The 18,736-nt window shown below is 40.2% G+C and overlaps 1 non-coding gene across 1 annotated transcript; it reads right to left on the reverse strand.

Annotated features, from left to right (window-relative positions):
- Window positions 1-2,936: 2,936 nt before the first annotated feature.
- On the reverse strand, window positions 2,937-3,009 carry TRNAK-UUU (transfer RNA lysine (anticodon UUU)). Its single transcript has one exon. It is a non-coding gene; the product is annotated as a tRNA-Lys (tRNA).
- Between the last annotated feature and the right edge of the window lie 15,727 nt (window positions 3,010-18,736).

Raw genomic sequence — 18,736 nt, forward strand, 5'->3', positions numbered from 1 at the left:
GTAAATATTTTAGGCTTTGTGGTCCCTGTCATAAACATTAAACTCTACTGTCATTGGACAAAAGCAGCCATAGATGATACATAAACGAATGGGCTTGGCTATAATCCAATAAAACTTTGTTAACAAGGCAAACACTAGGCGACATATGAGATGTGGTTCTTTGTTTGCCAATCCCTGATCTGGTTCAGACTCCTCATTGAACATATGGCAAAACTAAGCAACAAAGCCATAGCGATTTATACAAGAATGTCTAGTCACCAAGTTGCCTTAACAGTGCACTCCTCATTAGAGGAACTTTCCCATATTAAAAAAAAAAAAAATGGGGCTTCCCTGGTAGCACAGTGGTTAAGAATCCACCCGCCAATGCAGGGGACACGGGTTCAATCCCTGGTCCGAGAAGATCTCACATGCCGAGGAGCTTAAGCCCATGCGCCACAGCTACTGAGCCTGAGCTCTAGAGCCCGCAAGCCACAACTAATGAGCCCATGCTCTGCAACTACTGAGGCCTCCATGCCTAGAGCCCATGCTCTGCAATAAGAGAAGCCACCGCAATGAGAAGCCTGCACACCACAACAAAGAATAGCCAGCCCCTGCTCTCCACAACTACAGAAAGCCGGTAGTCAGCAACAAAGACCCAATGCAGCCAATAAATAAAAATAAACAAATAAATAAATTCATTTGTTAAAAAAGGATATATTGATAAACTGAAAATTTAAAAAAAATAGAATTAATTTCAGTAACCCTCTCTCATTCTCAGTTTCCTTATTGAAAAAAAAAATGAGAATAATGATGATAGAACATGCCTTGCCTTTCATACCATGCAGGGCACAGTGGAAATTCTCAATGACTGTGTAGCAAGTGCTCTTGGCACAGAGTATTAATGTAACATTTGTGTAGGGACAAACCTGGCACACTCATAATTGTACTGCACAGCTATAGGCTTGAGTGTATATATGAGAGATGACTGTTTGTGGAAATCTGAGTCAGTGGTACTTGGACACACAGTGCCTTAGTGCAAAGGGCAAAGAGATCTTGGAACAATATTTTTATATTTTGTTGACAGTTACTTACTGCCTTGTCTTTCATGTTTTGGCCAGAAAATATCAAGCTGAAGTTTTATTAGAATAAAAAGAGTAAAATCAAGGGACTATTCAACGGACAAATCTACAAAGTCCAAGTTTTCTAGACAGGTTTGTTGACAAACCTGACAGCTCTGAGATGGAGACTGCTTGCATGGTGTCTCCATCCATGATGTCCAAGGTTACTGGAGCCCTGCTGTGTGCCAAGCCCTGATGCAAGAACTTCATGTACATGAGCTCACTTAATGCTCATATCACACCAGGATGTCTTCGTTCAGTCATTAAGCCCCCTTCTAGGCACTGGGAGGTGGCAGGAAACCAAAATGGGAAGGTTCCCATTCTTGTGTGTTACATTCTTATATAACTACATGTATAATTCTGGGTGCTGATGAGTGTTATTAAGAAAAGTAAAGTAAGATAAGGAGACAGAGTGATGGGAGAGCTCTTTAAATAAAAGGATAACTAGGGAAGTCATCTCCTTTCAAGTAGAAGTCTAAATAAAGTAGATAAGCAAGCTAGGAGCACTCCTGGAGGAGCACTTTCCAGGCAGTGGGAGAAGTACGTGCCGAGATCGTAGGTTAGGGGGTGCTTGGCATGTGTGAGGAACAGCAGGGATGTTGAGGACGCTTGAGACCAGTGAGCAAAAGTGATACTCAGGCCTGTGCCCACATTGGGAAGCTGGAGTGTCCCCTGTCTGAGCTGCCCTTGGGATGGCCTCCCCAACTCCTGCAGCAAGCATCCAGGCCAGAGTCTCTCTCCGCACTGGTTGTTCTCCATGCTGGTGGCTCATCTACCCATCAGGGTTTCCCCCAAGGAGTACAGCCTTCCCGGGATTTCATGGAGCACTCTCCCTTGCCCTCAGGATTTCCTTCTCTGCATAATCATCCACAGGGACATTTTTCCTGGCATCAGAAAGGAACTGGCTTATTGGGTGGCCATAAAAAATACCACAGGCTGGGTGGTTTACACAACAGACATTTATTTTCTGATAGTCCTAGAGGCTGGAAGTCTGAGATCAAGGTGTCGGCAGGGCTAATTTCTCCTGAGGCCCCTCTTCTTGGCTTGTAAGTGGCTGCCTTCTCACTGTGTCTTCACATGGTCTTTCCTATGTTTGCACACCCCTGGTGTCCCTCTGTGGGTCCAAATTTCCTCTTCTTATGAGGACGTCAGTCAAATTGAATTAAGGCCCACTCTAACAGCCTTTCTCTAATTTAATCAATCTATCAAGGCCCTATCTCCAAACAGAGTCCCATTCTGAGGCACTGGAGATTAGGACTCCAACATGTGAATTTTGAAGGTGGTCAGTTAAGCCCATGACAGAGGCTTAATGGTTCATGACCCGAATTTCCCGGGTAGAGTTTGGATGCTGTTTTCTGATGACTGGACACACCCTCATTGGGTAGAGGATGACCAGACCCCCTGATTTCCCACACACCTGGCACAGAGTGTCCATCCTCAGCATGTGCACCAAGGGATAGCCAGCCCCCTTCCAAGGAAAATCCATCAGCCTACACTGTTCCCAAAGGAAAGGAGTCAGGGGATCTACTGAGCAGAGCATTTTACTGGACATTATGCTGCATGAGGAGCTTGCGTTCCCATGCCGGCTCTGTACCCCGTATTACCTGACTTCTAGCAGGTCCTTAGTGCATCTGTATCCAGTAAAGAAAGCTCTCAACTCTACTTGGAGAGGAAACTAGGAAAGTCACCGCTCATCATTTCTGTTTCAGCAACCTGGAAGAACATGCCCAAATGTCAACACAGTGAAATTTTAAAGGTGATCAGAAAAGCTTCAACAAATCCCATTTTGATGAGAGAATTGCTGAATAACAGGACCTTTGTTTATTTATTTATTTTTGGCGCCTGGACAGGGACATGAACCCTGGGCCCTCAGATTAAAAGTCTGATGCTCTACCAGCTGAGCTATCCAGGCTAACAGGACTTTTGTACTAGAGGACATTGTCAGTCTGTAGAACTGTTTGCTAGTGGGTTAACTGCTGAATTCACTCTGTGGTGGCTCCAGCATCCACAAGGCATTGAGTAGTGATTTTAAACAAAATTAAACTATGTGACCCACGTGTGTAAATTTGCAGGCATGGTTTAAAGTTGGATCAGGGAACATGTTTCGACCTCCGACATCACCTGGCACATTTTTATGACTCACTTGCCTCAATTAAAAACGGGGTAATAGGGCTTCCTAGGTGGCGCAGTGGTTAAGAATCCGCCTGCCAATGCAGAGGTCACGGGTTCGATCCCAGCTCCAGGAAGATTCCCACATGCCGCGGAGCAACTAAGCCCGTGTGCCCCCCCCCCCAAAAAAAGGGTAATAACAGCTTGCTAGGTTGAAAGAGAAAGGTGGCGCAGATTCTGTTTCGGAGAATGGTCTTTCTGAGTGTCAGTTCCGAGATGCATGATGTAAACAATTGTGGTGTGTCCTTTAAAAAAAAAAAAAAAAAGCAGACCCCAGTTGACACTTTGATGGCACTTCTATTCCTCATGAGGAAAACCATGATTATTTGAGCAGAAAATAACAAATTAACACAAAGGAAAAATACTAATGTTTTGGAGAGAAATTTTTAATGAAGGCCTGACGTCCATTTTACAGAATTTAATTCAAACAGCAGGCAACGCGTCTCCCAACTGGAACATTAGCTCTGTCTCCCAGCTGCCTCATCATTATGTCTTTATTACATCTTATCCTAAAGTTGCTTCCACCACATCAGAAGTAATTTACCCCTGGCCAGGTTTTAAATCAAGGATGTCCATCAGCACACACTGGTTTGAAGTGATGATGTTATTTTACATACAGGGGACCGAAAATAAATGAGCTGAAAATGTTCAATGCGGTTCAAGTTCTTGTCACACCGCAAGGAAAACATACTCCAAGCCAAATTAACTTAGGAAGTAAGACATTTCGAAGTATCCTCCAATCAACTACAGTTTGACGTATTGTGATTGTCTTGGTGAATAATGCAGCAGGACGTGAATTTCTCCAATATACTCGCCAATGGAGAGAAATAGGGGAAGATAATGTTCCCAAGTAGTAGCTCTTCAGACTTTTCCGAAAGGAACAGTATTTGCAACAAGGTTTCAAAGAACAGCGGGTCTCTGAGAGGGGCCATGGCCGGACCAGCTTTCTGGTCAATTCCTGGGTAAGGGAGGTTCGACTTCACTTGTGCTGGAGTCTGGAGCCCAAAGCCCATCCCCTGACAGAAATTCTTCTGTACTTCAGGTTTCCTTTTGTTCCTGTGGCACTTCTCCCAACAGTGCTTGACAATGAGTGATGCTCTAAAACCCTGCTCTTTCACACCCGGTGGGTGACCTATAACTTTTCATGGGTAACCTTTGACCTGGGAGCTGACAGCTTGATTTATTGTCCGGTGTTATGATTTATGAGTATCTTCTCAGAATAATTAACAGACAACAGGTGGCGGCATAATAATTTTGATTACCCAGCGGTTCATGAAACCACGACAAAGGTGACTTCATTTTCTGAATAAGAGAAGGACAACAATTAAAAATTAAACAAAGAAATGCTTTTATGCCCCTGTTTTCAGTCTTTTGTCCGTCACACAGAAGACTTATTTAAGAGACCAGCATTCCTCTTAGACACCAGGAAAAAATAAGGAACTTCTACCCTGTGAATATCAGGAGACACTTTTCATCACCGTATGGGTAGAATTATTTTTCTTTCTTTGGTGAAGTCTTGATTAATTGAGTTATGTCAAACCTGTCATGCAGATCATCTTTTAGCATCCCGTTTTTGACAATGGCCATTGCCCAGAGAAGAATTGATGGTCAAAGCAAGTTTGGGAAAGCATTTAGTTTTCTATCAGGCATTCTAACATAAGAACCAACTATACTTCTAAATGTTTCTGCCTAAGTGTGCAAACAAAAAGCAAAAATACTCCCCTCCGCAGAGTTTATTGTTATCTCAAAGTCTACAAATAGGAATCTACGTGTTTTTTTTTTTTTTAAGGACTATATTATTATGGTTCCTGTTAGTTTTAACTTCCTCCTCTATTTTCAGTTTTTGTCATGTTTTTCTCCAAGGAGAAACCACATCACTTTTATTCAAGTCAAGGGTGGTATCCTCTCTAGAGATTTTATTATAGGCACCTCACTCTCCTAGGGATTGACATTTATTTTCAAATGAATCCTCAGTGCATTTAGGTAAGCACCTACCTTTAAGAATGCCTAATGCCGTTTTTGTAATACTAAATAAAAATCAAGTCAGGTAAGATTTATCCCCCATAGCTCTCCATTTAATCTCTGCCGAAAATGGACCTAAGTGTTACTAATGAAATTGAAGTACGCAGGCCTCTGAATATGTAACAGTCCTGCCTGCCACCCAAATGCTAGGTGGCTGAGGACCTCCCGTGCATATGAAATGCCGTTTTGTACGGCTCCACCATAGTGATATTACAGGCTTATCATTTTAATTGACTTTCTGACATATAAAAATATTCCTACAATCCTGCTTTACATTATAGTTTAATAACAGCTTAACACACATCTATGAAATATTCATTCCTGTTACATTCAAATTTTAAAATATCTGATGGAGAGCCTGGTTAATAGATAAAGGAGAGTTCCTGGAATATTAAAGACACTTAGGTGCAGGTAGGGTCCTCCACTGGAAAGGAAAGCACGATTACCATGAGGAGTGCAGATTTTTATTTATTTTTTTAATTCAGAAAGATCCTCTGGAACCAAAGTCTGGTGAATATAGGGTGATTTTGTGATGTTTTTTTTTCACTGACTGCAGCTGCCAGCTTCCTGTTTCTGCTCCATCAGCCTCACTGAGCACAAACATATTTCTGAAGAAAAAGAGCAGAAATACCAGATCTATACATTTATATTTAACGCATTCTAGGGATAAAACCTACATATGCAGCAAACACCTCAGCAAACCCAGTAAATTCCCCATTTGGTTAACAAGTTTCCCGGATCTCTACCCACCCCTCAGCTTTGGAGAGCAAGTTGGGGAGAGAGTTTACTTTGCACACATGATACATGTGCGAATCATGAGGTACTTTGTTCCCCATCAATTTTTAAATTAATTATCTGGAAGCAAGCAGCGGTTAATTTTGGCCATAGACTTTTTGATTAGAAGCTTTGACCCCTTTTGCCTTTTGGCACCTCCTATACAATCCCGATGACATGCAGGGTAACCCTTGACACCTGATTCAACACAAAGGTACACATTGGCCGGGCGATCTTCCATATTCAGCAATCCTTTTGTTGCCATGGGACAGTCACCCACTTCCATCCTCCTCTAAGAAACGCTGCTCTTGCCTTCCCCTTAAGCCACCCACCTCTGCATAAAACTTATTTCCCAGGGAAAAGAATGCTCCCCACCCCCGACTTTGTGCCGTTACTTCTGTTTTACAAACTTTTCACTACAGCATCATCCCATATGTTTGTGCAGCGCACAAGAAGGCTTCTTTAGAAAGCGCTGATGCTAATTATAAATTTAATTTGCATTTTAATTAGAATGGTAGCAAATTAAAAGCGTGGCAGCTGGAGAATTTTGAACGCTTTGCAGAGATTTGGTGTCAGTATCTCCCCGTTTTTGACTTTGCAGCCTTTTCTTTTTTCTCCCTCACTATCTTTCATTCACACAAGCTTATTGGCAATTTTTCTCCCCTCATCCCTTGGTCTCTCTCTCTCTTTCTGATTCCTCTCATTTATATATTTTTCTATTCCTCCATTCTCCCCCTCGCCTAAGGAACAAGTTATGAATTCTTTCTTTCTTGTGCTGATAAATGGCGGGTGACTGCCTGGTGCCAGCATACGGTGTGCAGTGGAGATAGAGTGGATATTTAGAGAGTTTTTAAAGCCCCTTCTGGTATTACTCGGTTTGCTCTCCACGTCTGTCGTACAGGTAGGAATCTAATATTTCCTCTCCTGGAAGAAGAGGGCTGTTTGTACTCTTTTGGCCTTGATTTACCACAAATTTTGATCTGGATAATAATGTCTTTAAATGACTTGAAATCTTGGCCACAGGTCTTGGACACATTAATAAAATATTCATCAGGCACTTGGCTGTCCCCTGCACGTCTAAGCAGAGGCATTGTTCAGGGTGTACCTCTGGGCAGAAGCCCTGTTCTATCATCACAGAGCCTTTGGAGCAGCGCAGACTCCAGTGGCTGTTTCTCAGAGCTGTCTCTCACTTGGGATGTGAGCATGTCTGTTTTTAGCGCTCACGTGAGCACATTGAGTCAGTTCTGTCGTTTTCCCTATGTTGTGTCTCCATGGTCATTTTCCTTCCTTCTGTTCGCTTCCCCCACAGTGTCCTTGCTCAATAATTTTCATTAATTGATTGACAGCTCTGATAGACCCAACTAACCTCTATCTCACTCTCATGTCTGTTTTTAAATAAGTACTTGTACGTCCAATGACCTTGTCGCCTCATCAGCTATCAGAAAATGAGCATGCAGATATGCAAGGAGCTGATTAGCAAAATAAGCAATAGATCTCATTGCTGGCTGAAGTCCACCGTGAGCAGTGACAGCAAAACTTTGCCATTTTACATTTCTGAGAGCGTTGAAAAATAAAGGGTGAGCAATAAATGGGAGATGCTGGGTCTCACTGACGTCCATTTAAATATGTTAGAACAAGTCCCTGCCCATCACTTCATCACCTTGAAAGAAGAGGAAGAAGAAGGTGTGGGGTATGTCTCTCAACGACTCAGGAAAGGAAGGCTCCCAGCACCCACATCACTGACCACCTTAAACCTTGAAAGCAAACAGTTGCATCTGGGAGAATTATTCATCCTAACAGGAAGACATGAGCAGCTTGTTTCTACAGAATTCTGTGTGTGTGCAAGCGCCCCCGTGTGTGTGTGTGTGTGTGTGTGTGTGTGTGTGTGTGTTTTGATTTGGGGGTATGGCAGATAGATCAGCCTTTAAGAGCTACTTTTGTAATGAGCTCTACGACTCTCATCCACATAATAAGAGGAAAATGTACTTCTACATCGTCAAACTCCCAACACTTTACTAAATACTGAGTAAGACAAGATAAAGGCAGGTAATCCAAATCTGATATCAGCAAAAACTTGATATAGCCTGTTTTAAATATGCTGATTTTTACCTAAGTCAATAGTCATATCCTATGAATGAGACTGAATTGGAAAGTTACTAATTATTTAATACTAAGAAATCACATTTTTCAAACTACCCCCCCAAAAAAAACCCACTCATGCAAATAATGAAATTTATATTTTAATTCCAAATAATTTTTTAGTGGATATTACCACTCATTTTACTAAACAAATATTTATTTTATATCTTCCATTTCAAGGCCTTTGAACATGATTTTAAAACCACTTACATCAGGGATGCTGATAAACATGGAATTTCCTGAAGGAAGAATTATTATATAAACACCATCTATTATTTACACTGAGTTGTGGAAGTTGGAGAGAGCTAAGTCACCAAATAAACTATTTTATTCTTTTATAGGGTTGATTAAGGTCATTTCAGAAATAAGAAAAGCCTGCCACAAAATTAAATACTTTAAAATTTGGATCCAGGAGAGTTAGAAGACAGCATTAGCATTTTCTTTAAGTAGAGGGGCAAACTGATAATAGGTGCTGAAAGTAAGATTTTAACGATGGCAAAAGTATCTTAGAGTTTCACAGTTTGGTTTTCTGACAATTTAGACTTCATTGTAAAGAATGCGTTATATCTCTAAGCTAAACAACTTTTAGCTTTATTAAAGATAAATTTGCTTCTTTAATTTGTAATTCTCATTTGTCTGAGAATTCTGTCTCAAACTTTCAAAAGCGGGAGTATCTGTGTGATACTGGCATTTTAAAAATGTTAATAAGCATATTGCCGTCAAAGAGCAATTGTTTTAAATAGTGGATAATGGTATGCAAAACGTTGGCCGTGACTTACCCTAATTAAGTAAAACAATTACAAGACAAAATAGTGAAAATAAAAGTTCTCATTTCTGTGCCACCGTGGCATCCACCACTTGCCTTATTCTAAGCCAAAATGTGCCCACTGTAGTTTAAAACTGTACATGTCAATTGCCTGGCTTTAAAAGGAAACACACATTTTTGGTGGCATTTTGAAATGGACAATGCCATTTTCCGAGAGAAATCTTTTTCATTGCAACTTTGGAAAGGTTTAGTTTTTCTTCATGTAATTTTTTGCAGCTGTACAAAACACTTTCATTAACCCAAGAATGGATTATTTGGAGTGCTAATTAATTGATTCTTCAAAATGCCAATTGACACACTCCCAGGGAAAACCTGATCTAAGCAACTATGTTAATCAAGCTATTGTACTTGTGGTTCTGTCTGAATATCAGACCATCTGAAATGAGGAGAACTTTGCCATTACGCGCCTGGCCCTCTCGTGGGCAGCTAATTAATATGAGCTGAATATGACAGTTGTACTTGTACGTTCGCTGTACTGCCTGACAATAACTCTATAAAATTACATTTCAGCTAAAGAATGGAAACAGTGTTAAATACCATTATTTGCCTTCCTTTGATGTCTCAGAGTCATTATGAAAGCAATTACAGCAGTTTCTCTGTCTGTATGTCTACGGGGTATTTATTATCTGTATCTGTCTGAATCCTTTGCCAGGTGGAGAATATATGGCATATTAAAGACGAGGGAATTCAGCCACAATTATCAGGATGAGAACAGAGGAAGAAACAAAATCAGAGTTTTGCGGATGATCCTGCCAGAAAACAGCAATTTAATATTGAAGCCTGGCGATCTGGGGAAAACTTACAGGCTCTTTTTATTTATTTAAATTAAAAAAAAAAATTCTCCAGGTTCACAAAGCTCAGGAATCTAGGGCAAAATTAATGAAAACCAATAGGGAAATGGAAAACACAAAAACAAAAGGGGAAAAAAAAAAAAAAAAACCTCAGGGCAGCAACAGAAAACATATTTTGCTTCTTAATTATAAATGAATATTCTCCCTTTCCACTACCGCTTTCCTAAGCAATGGGTGCAATCCACAAGATAGGTTTTTGTTTTCCCAGATAAAATTACTTGTGGTCTTTTTCACAAGTGGTGTGACAGACACCAGGGATTCAGTTTTACAGGTCAACTCCTGGACTTTCCCCATGCTATTGGAACCTGACATGATTCCTACACATCCCTGTAGATCAGCTGAGTTCTAACTTCTCTCTATGAAAGATGCTTCTGTACTTCAAAGGACACTTCTAATTGACAAGAAAGGGATAGCTGCTGACTGCCCTGTGGTGGAGATTTTCTCCAGGTCTGTGTCTGAGGACTGGCCTCTGTATGATTCAATTCAGAGGATATTGATTCTGTGCTCCCTGTGCATCCAGCATTCTGTGAACGCTATGGAGAAGGAGAGATAAGAAGTCAGGTGGGTTAACGTCTCGCCCTTCAAGTGACAAAGGAAGGAGAGAGACAGAGCCTGGCCATTTTGGAGCGAGGCATTAGGCAAAGTCCTTGATGTGCATTATTGTGTCTCATCTGTATAATAACTGTAAAAGGTGGCTTCTGTTATCTCCATTTATGGATGAACAAACCACAGTGCCCAAGGGTGAGGCAATTGGTTCCAAGTCACACAACTGAGTGGCAGAGCTGGGCTTCAAACTCGCCTTCTGTCTGGCTCCAAAGGCTTTCTCTCTCCACCAGCTCATAGTCTTCCAAATGCATAAGATAACAGTGGGGGCAACAACAGGTGACGAAGTTACCGCATGCTCCCAGGTAGGGGGAGAGAGATGATAATCTACAGGGAGCAGCTGAAGAGAAGATTCTCGAAGGAGTTTTGACTTCCACTGGCTCCTGAAGAGGAGAAAGCACTCTAAGGAGGAAGAGAGTTCCCAGCTTTCCTCTTCTCCAGGATTCCTAACTAAGACACAAAAATGATCTCCTAAGTAATGAAGTTTGAAAAATATGATTTGGAAAATACTACACAGAGATATGTATTTATTAATATTACTGATCTGAGACCGATTGAGATAGGATTAACCCAGATATATTTGAAGGACATTGAAGAGATTGGCTGGTTAGAATGAAGGGTCAGTATTCTGATATGCTGTGTCCATAAAGCTTTGAAAAGTGCTGCCATGTGTATCCAGAGGGCAGGACACCTCTGGTGGAGATGAATGGACATGGAGATGCTAGACAAAGAGAACTTAAAACAGTCCACGTACTACAACCAAGAGTTTGACAATCGCAGCTATGATGAGTGGTTCTCTTTTTCTCCTTCTCCTCCATCTGCTTCTTCTTTTACAACAAGTGCATTGGAAAAGTTACACCACTGTCCAGAGCAGGAAGGATGCTGTAACAGGCTGCAATCAGTAGCACGTACAACTGGTATCTCCGTTTGCAAATATAAAATTGTTCCAACTACTACAGAAATAGTCAGCTGCTAAGACAGTGAACAAAAGGCTTAACTGGACAAAGGGCTGATGCTAGCACCTGGAATCAGGGAAAATATAGATATTTATTTAACAAGAAGTCCCTTGGAAACATTTTATTTTTTGTCCCATGTAATTTTAGTCTCTGCAGCAGAGTTCACAGCATTGGCAATTTCAATACCTACAAAGACTGGCTCAGAATTTAACCATGTTTCTCTTTTGTCTCCAGAACAAAATGTATTTTCCAAGTTTGTAAGTAATAAACTATGTTATATAGTTGTATTAATAAACAGTCAAAGTAGTAAACCACTTGTGAGGAGGGAAAATGACAAGGGCAGTAAAGTAAGACCAACCTGGGTTCAAAGTCAAATCTCTCCATCCCTGCACATCTTAGGGTATTTTTTTCCTTAAATAGAAATGTCCTTTGCCTTCCACGGTTACTATGATGCCTTAAGTAAAATCAAGGATATAAATTATCTAGCAATATTATTTGGCACATAGCAGACACACCATACATGTTAGCACTCTCTTTCACTTTTTAATTTGGCGTAGGAAATTTTGAGTAGAAAAGAAGATTGGCATAAGAGCTTCTAATAACAATTAGTGCTGAGAGCCACTTAAATAATTTCAGATTTTAAAGATACCTTGTATGTTTCTTTCATCAGGAAATTTCATCCGTCTTCCTGTCATCAATGGTGATTTTTATTTTGAAGGTTTATAATCATCATTAAATGTTCATTAGGGGAAAAAAAATCCTTCAAGATGTCTGTATCCGTCAAGATGGGTGAGGTTATGCTATAGTAACAAACCATTACTGAAAACGGTTACTCAAAAAAGCTCAGAGTCTCAAAGCAACCCAAAGTGGTTTCCCATGTCTGCTTCACACCCTATGCTGGTGCTCTGCAGGAGCTGCTCTGTGCGGTGGCCCCTCGGGGACTTAGAATGTTTCCTGTCCCTGTGGCACAGGGGCAGGACACTGGAGGGTCCCACACAGACAGTTAGATGCTCCAGCCTGGAAGTGACTCAGGTCACCTCTTCTCACAAATAACAAGCCTGAAGGAGTCATATGGCCCTACCTAACTCCAAGGCCCCAAGTTCAAGCTTACCATTTTTCCAGAAGGAGAACTGGGAAAATGTGGTGAACTACACTACTAGTTTGCTGCAGTGGTCTTAGAAAACCCTTTTTACATGTTTCCAATATGTTCTTATAAACATCATTTGTGCAACTTCAAATTTAATAGAAGAGCAGAGTGACTGCAAAATCAAACCACTCTTTTATGACGGTAAACACGTCTCACAATACTCTTTTTAAGTTCATTAAGTGCCAGGTTGTCTTGAGTTTTTCCTTTGGGATCAGGTGTATAAGCATGGAGACCCATGAGACTATTTGAAGCTGAGCAGACCTCCTGGATACTGGCTGCAAGCTCAGGTGAAATCGTCTCTCCTGGCCATCGCTAGCACTCGCTTTTGCTGTCCTGATCAATAACTAGCTACAAAAAGCATCAAACATCTCAGAGACATCCCAAAGGCACAGGTCGCCAAAGGGAATAAAAAGAAAACACCGCGTATATTAACGTTCTCCTTAGGCAGCGCAGACATCCTTGTAGGCCCGAGGCCTACACGAGGCCAGTGGTAATTGGGGTGCTTAAAATTAGAGAGCTTGAACAACATTTCTTTATAAAATAGCTTTTTAAGTCTCTAGAGAAAGGAATTCTCATTCAAAAGGGACCGTTTCCAGTCTCACAACCTGTATTTTCTCACTAAGTTTAAGTGAGAAGGGACAAAAAAAGGGTGGGGGGGAATGATACGTGGGATACTGATAAATGTCTAATAATAACAATAACATCTTATTAAGATTGAGCATAATGTACACACCTGGCGTGGACAAGGGTGTGGGGCGAGCCGGCAATCTCATCCCTCGCTGGTGAGAGCGTAAATTGGAAAATTCTTCCTTGAGAGCAGTTTGGAAGTATGCAGCAAAATCCTCAAAAAAAAAAAAAAAAAAAAAGCATGCCCTTTCACTCAGCAATTTCACTGTTAGGACGCTACCTTAAGGAAATAATCAGAGGTGTGTTTAAATGCATATTTACATAAATTATCATCATATTGCTTGTAACAGTGAAATAATGGAAATAAGCTGAATATACAATAGGGATTCAACTCAGTGTATTTGATATGTGAAACACTGATAAGCAGCTGAAACTCACACATGTGGGTGTATTTCTACATGAGCAGAGAAAAAAGACTAGAGCAAAACAAAGAATTCTAAAGATAGTCGATGCAAGACAAAAGATTAGGATATGACAAACTTGTCCTTTTTGCTTATATTTCCTTTTCTTTTTTTCTTGGCTCATGTACACTATTTGAAAACAAGATGCAAACAAATAAAAATAAACTTTTAGCATGACCCCTTAGAGTTACTTGGTAAGTCATGAAAGTAACCCTAAATACTTGTGTTTTCTCATCTGCTGTATCGAAAAACACATGTGAGATAGACAAGGAAGTACAATATTCCCATTTTGCAGAAGATAAAGGTAAAGTCCAGAGATTTTAAACTATATCTTCAACTGGTTTTGCAACCACAGTGGGCCTGTGTAAATACCTTCAATTAGAATTAGTATCTAATGATAAAATCTAGGTAAACCAATAGTTTACAAATTAATGAGAATCTACATGGAAAGGAAACTGAACAGTAAGATACTTAAAAAAGCATTTTTTGTATTAGGCTACACATACTTTAATTTTAAAAACATCAAATTTTAGTTAGCATAAGTCATGTTCAGATGTAAAATATGTCTTTTTTGCTTTAAGGGTTAAGATGTTGTTAGACTCAAGAGATAGGAACAAATTATTACTATATCACTTTTTTGAAACACATTCTGACATTTAATTAAACTTTTCTTAAGGTTTAATGCATTGTCAAGATAGGACATATTTTCAGGAAAGGCTTGTGATCTTCCCAAGATTTAAAATAACCCAAAAGCTAGTTTTGACATTCTACCTAATGTAGATAAAAGAGTATTTTAAGCTCATGCAAATCTAAATAAATAGGGAAATTTGATTCATCCCATTAATTAGTAGGTAACAACATAACGAGGGAGAAACATTGCCTGTGTTTTTCTGAAAGGATCATTAATGCAGATTTAAACACCTTTTTTGGTTTTACAAAATTAATACTGTTTAATTACATGAGATTAAAGTTATACCATACCATATAGCTTATTTGGTATAGATGGGGTCAAAAGTTACAATATTTAGGCAAGATCACCTTTTGCATTTTTCTGATATTGAATAAACATGGCAATTTTAAATTATAAATGCCGACAATATGTAAGAGGTTTCTCATGTCTTTTCATTTTAGCTTAATAATCTTCTCCCTGGAGATGCCTCATTTTCTTGAGGTCATAATTCTGTACAATGAAATGAACCGAGACGAAAGTGAGGATAAAACCCAAGTGCTGGATGTTATCGGATTACAGTCAAGGTGTTATCTGAACAAAAGCTTCCTACAGTATGTGTAAATGTAATTAATGTGAGTGGCTTGGTGGGGAAGTAGATAAAATGCTATTTGCTCAGCCTTACAAAGACTCCGGGAAACCTATGCCTCTGGTCACTTTCCAGAAGGCAGCCAGGCAGAGTGGGAGAAGCATGGACACCAGCCCCTCTTCTTAGCCATGCGACCTTCAGCTGATGCCACAGTCTCCAAGTCTCACCTTCTTCATGTGCAAAATAGGCAATACACAGGCTACATCAGGTCTTGCAATGAGTAAAAGGTGATGATGTGTACTAAGGGGATGGCATCTTAAAGGCGTTTCATGAATGTTAGTTTCCTTGCCTCTCCCTCAACCCCTTAACAAAATATTAGACTATCAGGATTCTAACATCAGACACAGGGGATGTATCTCTCTAAAGATGAGGTGCATCTGTAAACTGGTTAAACTGGAATGACGTGTCAGTCTGAACTGATAATCAAAATATATAGGCCAAATACTATAAAATATCTAGAAATTTTATGTAATGATGGATTTTTTACAGAGAAGGATGGAAATGAGGGGAAGGGAGAATTAATAATAAATTACTGTCTACTTAGGTCATTAATTAGAGATCTGACTTAGGTTTGGTTCTTTCCAAAAGTGACAGAAATAAAACATGCTTTATTAATTCTGATTCCATCACAAAAGCGAAAAAGTTAGAAAAAGGAGTACTGACCTCCAGATTCGAAATGAAGTGAAAATACGCAGTTGGAATCTTGGTTTTGGACGAGGTAAATGTGACACAACACTTCCCCCAAACTGACAGACGTGAATTCCCATCCTGGAGCCTGTTATAGGGAATTGTGTTGCTGTCATATTCATTGAGTCCAGGCCTCCAGTCACAACACCGAAGTCAGCCCAGGTTCCAGGTACTCAGCTGAACCCCAGAGATGCAAGCAGGAATAAAACCTGAACCTCCACTGCAACTCTCCACATAAAAAATAGTAAGTGTGTGTGCTTACTTCACAGTTTCGAAAGTACTTTCATGCGTCTTGCTAACAACCAATAATGGCAGTTATTAATGTCATTAATTCCCACTTTCAGAAATGTGGGACAAAGGCTCAAAGAGCTAAAGCCATTTCTTGAAGGACTAGTTACTTATTGACAAAAATTCAAGACATCCACAATCCACAATCCTTGATTGAAATCTGGATTAAAAACAAACAAACAAACAAAAATGCAAAGCAAACATACTGAGAAGAAACTGAGAGCAGAGAGCAGAGAGAATTTTGTGGGTGATGGACTGTGAATCCCAGAAGGCGGAGGGGAAGGGTTTAGGCAGTTGCGAAGGGTGGGAGGAGAGGCAGAGGAAGAGATGTGCAGGGACAAGTGGTGATTAGAGTGTGAGACGCTAGTGGGGGACCCACGGGCCGGGGGCTTCCAGGGTTGAAGGCAGCACCGAGGATAAAGGGCAGAGTGAGAGAGGTCTGAGTGGACTCAAGGCAGATGTAGTGGAGAGCCTGCAAAAACAAAATAAAGATGTTATTGGGATGTTTGAGGACATGAGAATATGGACCAAATAGTAGATTTTATGGAGAAAGTGAGAGAGAGCACACACAAATGAAATAAAATGTAAATAATCCATAAATCTTAGTGTAGCTTATCTAGGTATTCATTGTTCTATTCTTGTAACTTTTAAGGTTTGAGATGTTTTTAAAAATAAAATTTAAGGCACAAAGATGCTCTTACTGAACTAAGAGCTGGGTTAGGCATAAGGTAGAGCCTGTATTCAACCTCAGATCTGATCAGCAGTCAACCTCTTCAAGCTCCTTTGCTTCCCCAAGATGCCTCTTTCTTCCACAGGAAGCAGTAAAAGGAAGGCAGAATTTTGCCTGCAGAGTGGGCTGTTCTGGGTCCGGCCTTCCCGTTAACTGTCCTCTCTGAGTGAGAGGTCTGTGGGGCTCACTGCCCTCGGTCTAAGCCTGCAGCAGTTGCCAACACCTGTGTGCTTCGCCCCTTCGGCATCTGGTGAAGTCTCTGCACCTTTCTCTGCGTGATATTTCCAAGTACAAAAGTAGCATATGTGGAATTATAGAGAAGCCAATCATTCACAAATACAGTTTTTAAAATATAATTTAAAAGTATAATAGAGCAAAATATGTGCTGCTACATTCATACGTTAATTCACAAACGGCGAGCCTGAAACTATCATGTTTTGCAATAGTGATGAGTATAAACCATGTTTTGAGAGATCTGCAACTGTAAAGTGATAAATAAAAATATCTATGATTTCTACAGGTGACAAAATGCACCTAGTGCTAATACTATCATGATTTATGGCCATCATTCATTATTGAAAGAAATGCTGCATTTCAGTTAGTCATTAGCGACTGTCAAAATTGATGGGAGAGACCTCAAGCTACAAATTCTGTAAGGAGACGCACAGGTGCCAAGCTCTGTGCTGGAAGATTTACCAGGACCGCTTATAATTATCCTCTGCGACTCTGAGAACTCTGTTAGCTGTAACCTGAAAATTAAGGGGTTGTTATGGGCCCTTTATGCCTTGTGCCTACTGCTGAAGGCTCTGTTGAATAATGTCAGGGTGTATCATCATGACTCTCCCCAAAAGTCATGAGTTGGGCTGCACACCTATTCATCTTTGGATCACCTATTGTGTGGCCATTAATATATTGTTTATAAGTTTTCTTAAAATAAATGCTATATCTTTCAGATCTTCTCTGTACTTCATGTCCAAATTAAGATTCCAGTTATTACCTGCTCTCCACACCCAGTTTCAACTAAACCAACGTAAAACATCAGAATTAAGCTAGAATCTACTTCGATGAAGTTTTTTCAAAATATTATAAACTAATTTTTAAAAGTCTATCAAGTCTTCTCACTTATAAAAAATAGATAAAATACAGAACACTTAAATATCTTATTCAATGGACAGAAAGTTGTCTTAGAATTCAATTCTATCATGTACTGACCACACTGAACCTTGAGAATAAAGGCCACCTAACCTCTGCCTTATTTACTTAATTCACAGCTCATTTAGGTGGCTTCCAATAAGAATATATGTAATAACATAGCTAGAGAACACAAATAAAAATAAAACGTGTAAGACAAAAAAAAAAGTCCAGATCAGGAAAAATATACGAAATAGAAATTATAAGAGATAGTTATTACAGGTAAGCCTCCAGAAGATCAATGTGAGAAAGAATTGATGGTCACTAATTTTAGAAGAAAAGTTAAAACTTTCAGTTTACAGGAAAGCCTAGTCTTTCCTAGAACTAAATTTCGAAGCAGTTTCTCCACGGAACTTTATGCCGTAACTGGTGACAAGTACAATACTTTCAGTAAGAAAGTGGGTTGCATAAACTGATGGTGTCATATCATTTTGACTTGACTGTGATCAGAGTGTGAGTTAATATGGACTGGTTTTGACCACGTGTGAATTTAAAATCAATCCCTTGGGCACTGTGGCTGGTAGGCTCTTAGGCGGCCCCCAGTGAATCACCTCGCAGCATTCATACCCTTGTATGATTCCTGCCGCTTGAGTGTGGATGGGACCTGCGGCTTGTTTCTAAGCAATAGGATGCAGTGCAGGTGATGGGATGTCAGTTCCCTGACAGTGTTACATAAGGTTGGGCCTTGCATCTTGCTAGCAGGCTCTGTTGACTCTCCCCTTTGCTGGCTCTGATGGAGTAAGCCTTCTTTTGGAGATGCCCTGGTGTCAAGGAACTGAGGGCGTCCTTCAGCCAACAGCCCTGAGCAAAGGACTGAATCTCATACCACATGAGCTTGGAGGTAAGTCCTTT

The sequence above is a fragment of the Hippopotamus amphibius genome, chromosome 2, assembly GCF_030028045.1.
Source record: "Hippopotamus amphibius kiboko isolate mHipAmp2 chromosome 2, mHipAmp2.hap2, whole genome shotgun sequence".
NCBI classification, from domain to species: domain Eukaryota; kingdom Metazoa; phylum Chordata; class Mammalia; order Artiodactyla; family Hippopotamidae; genus Hippopotamus; species Hippopotamus amphibius.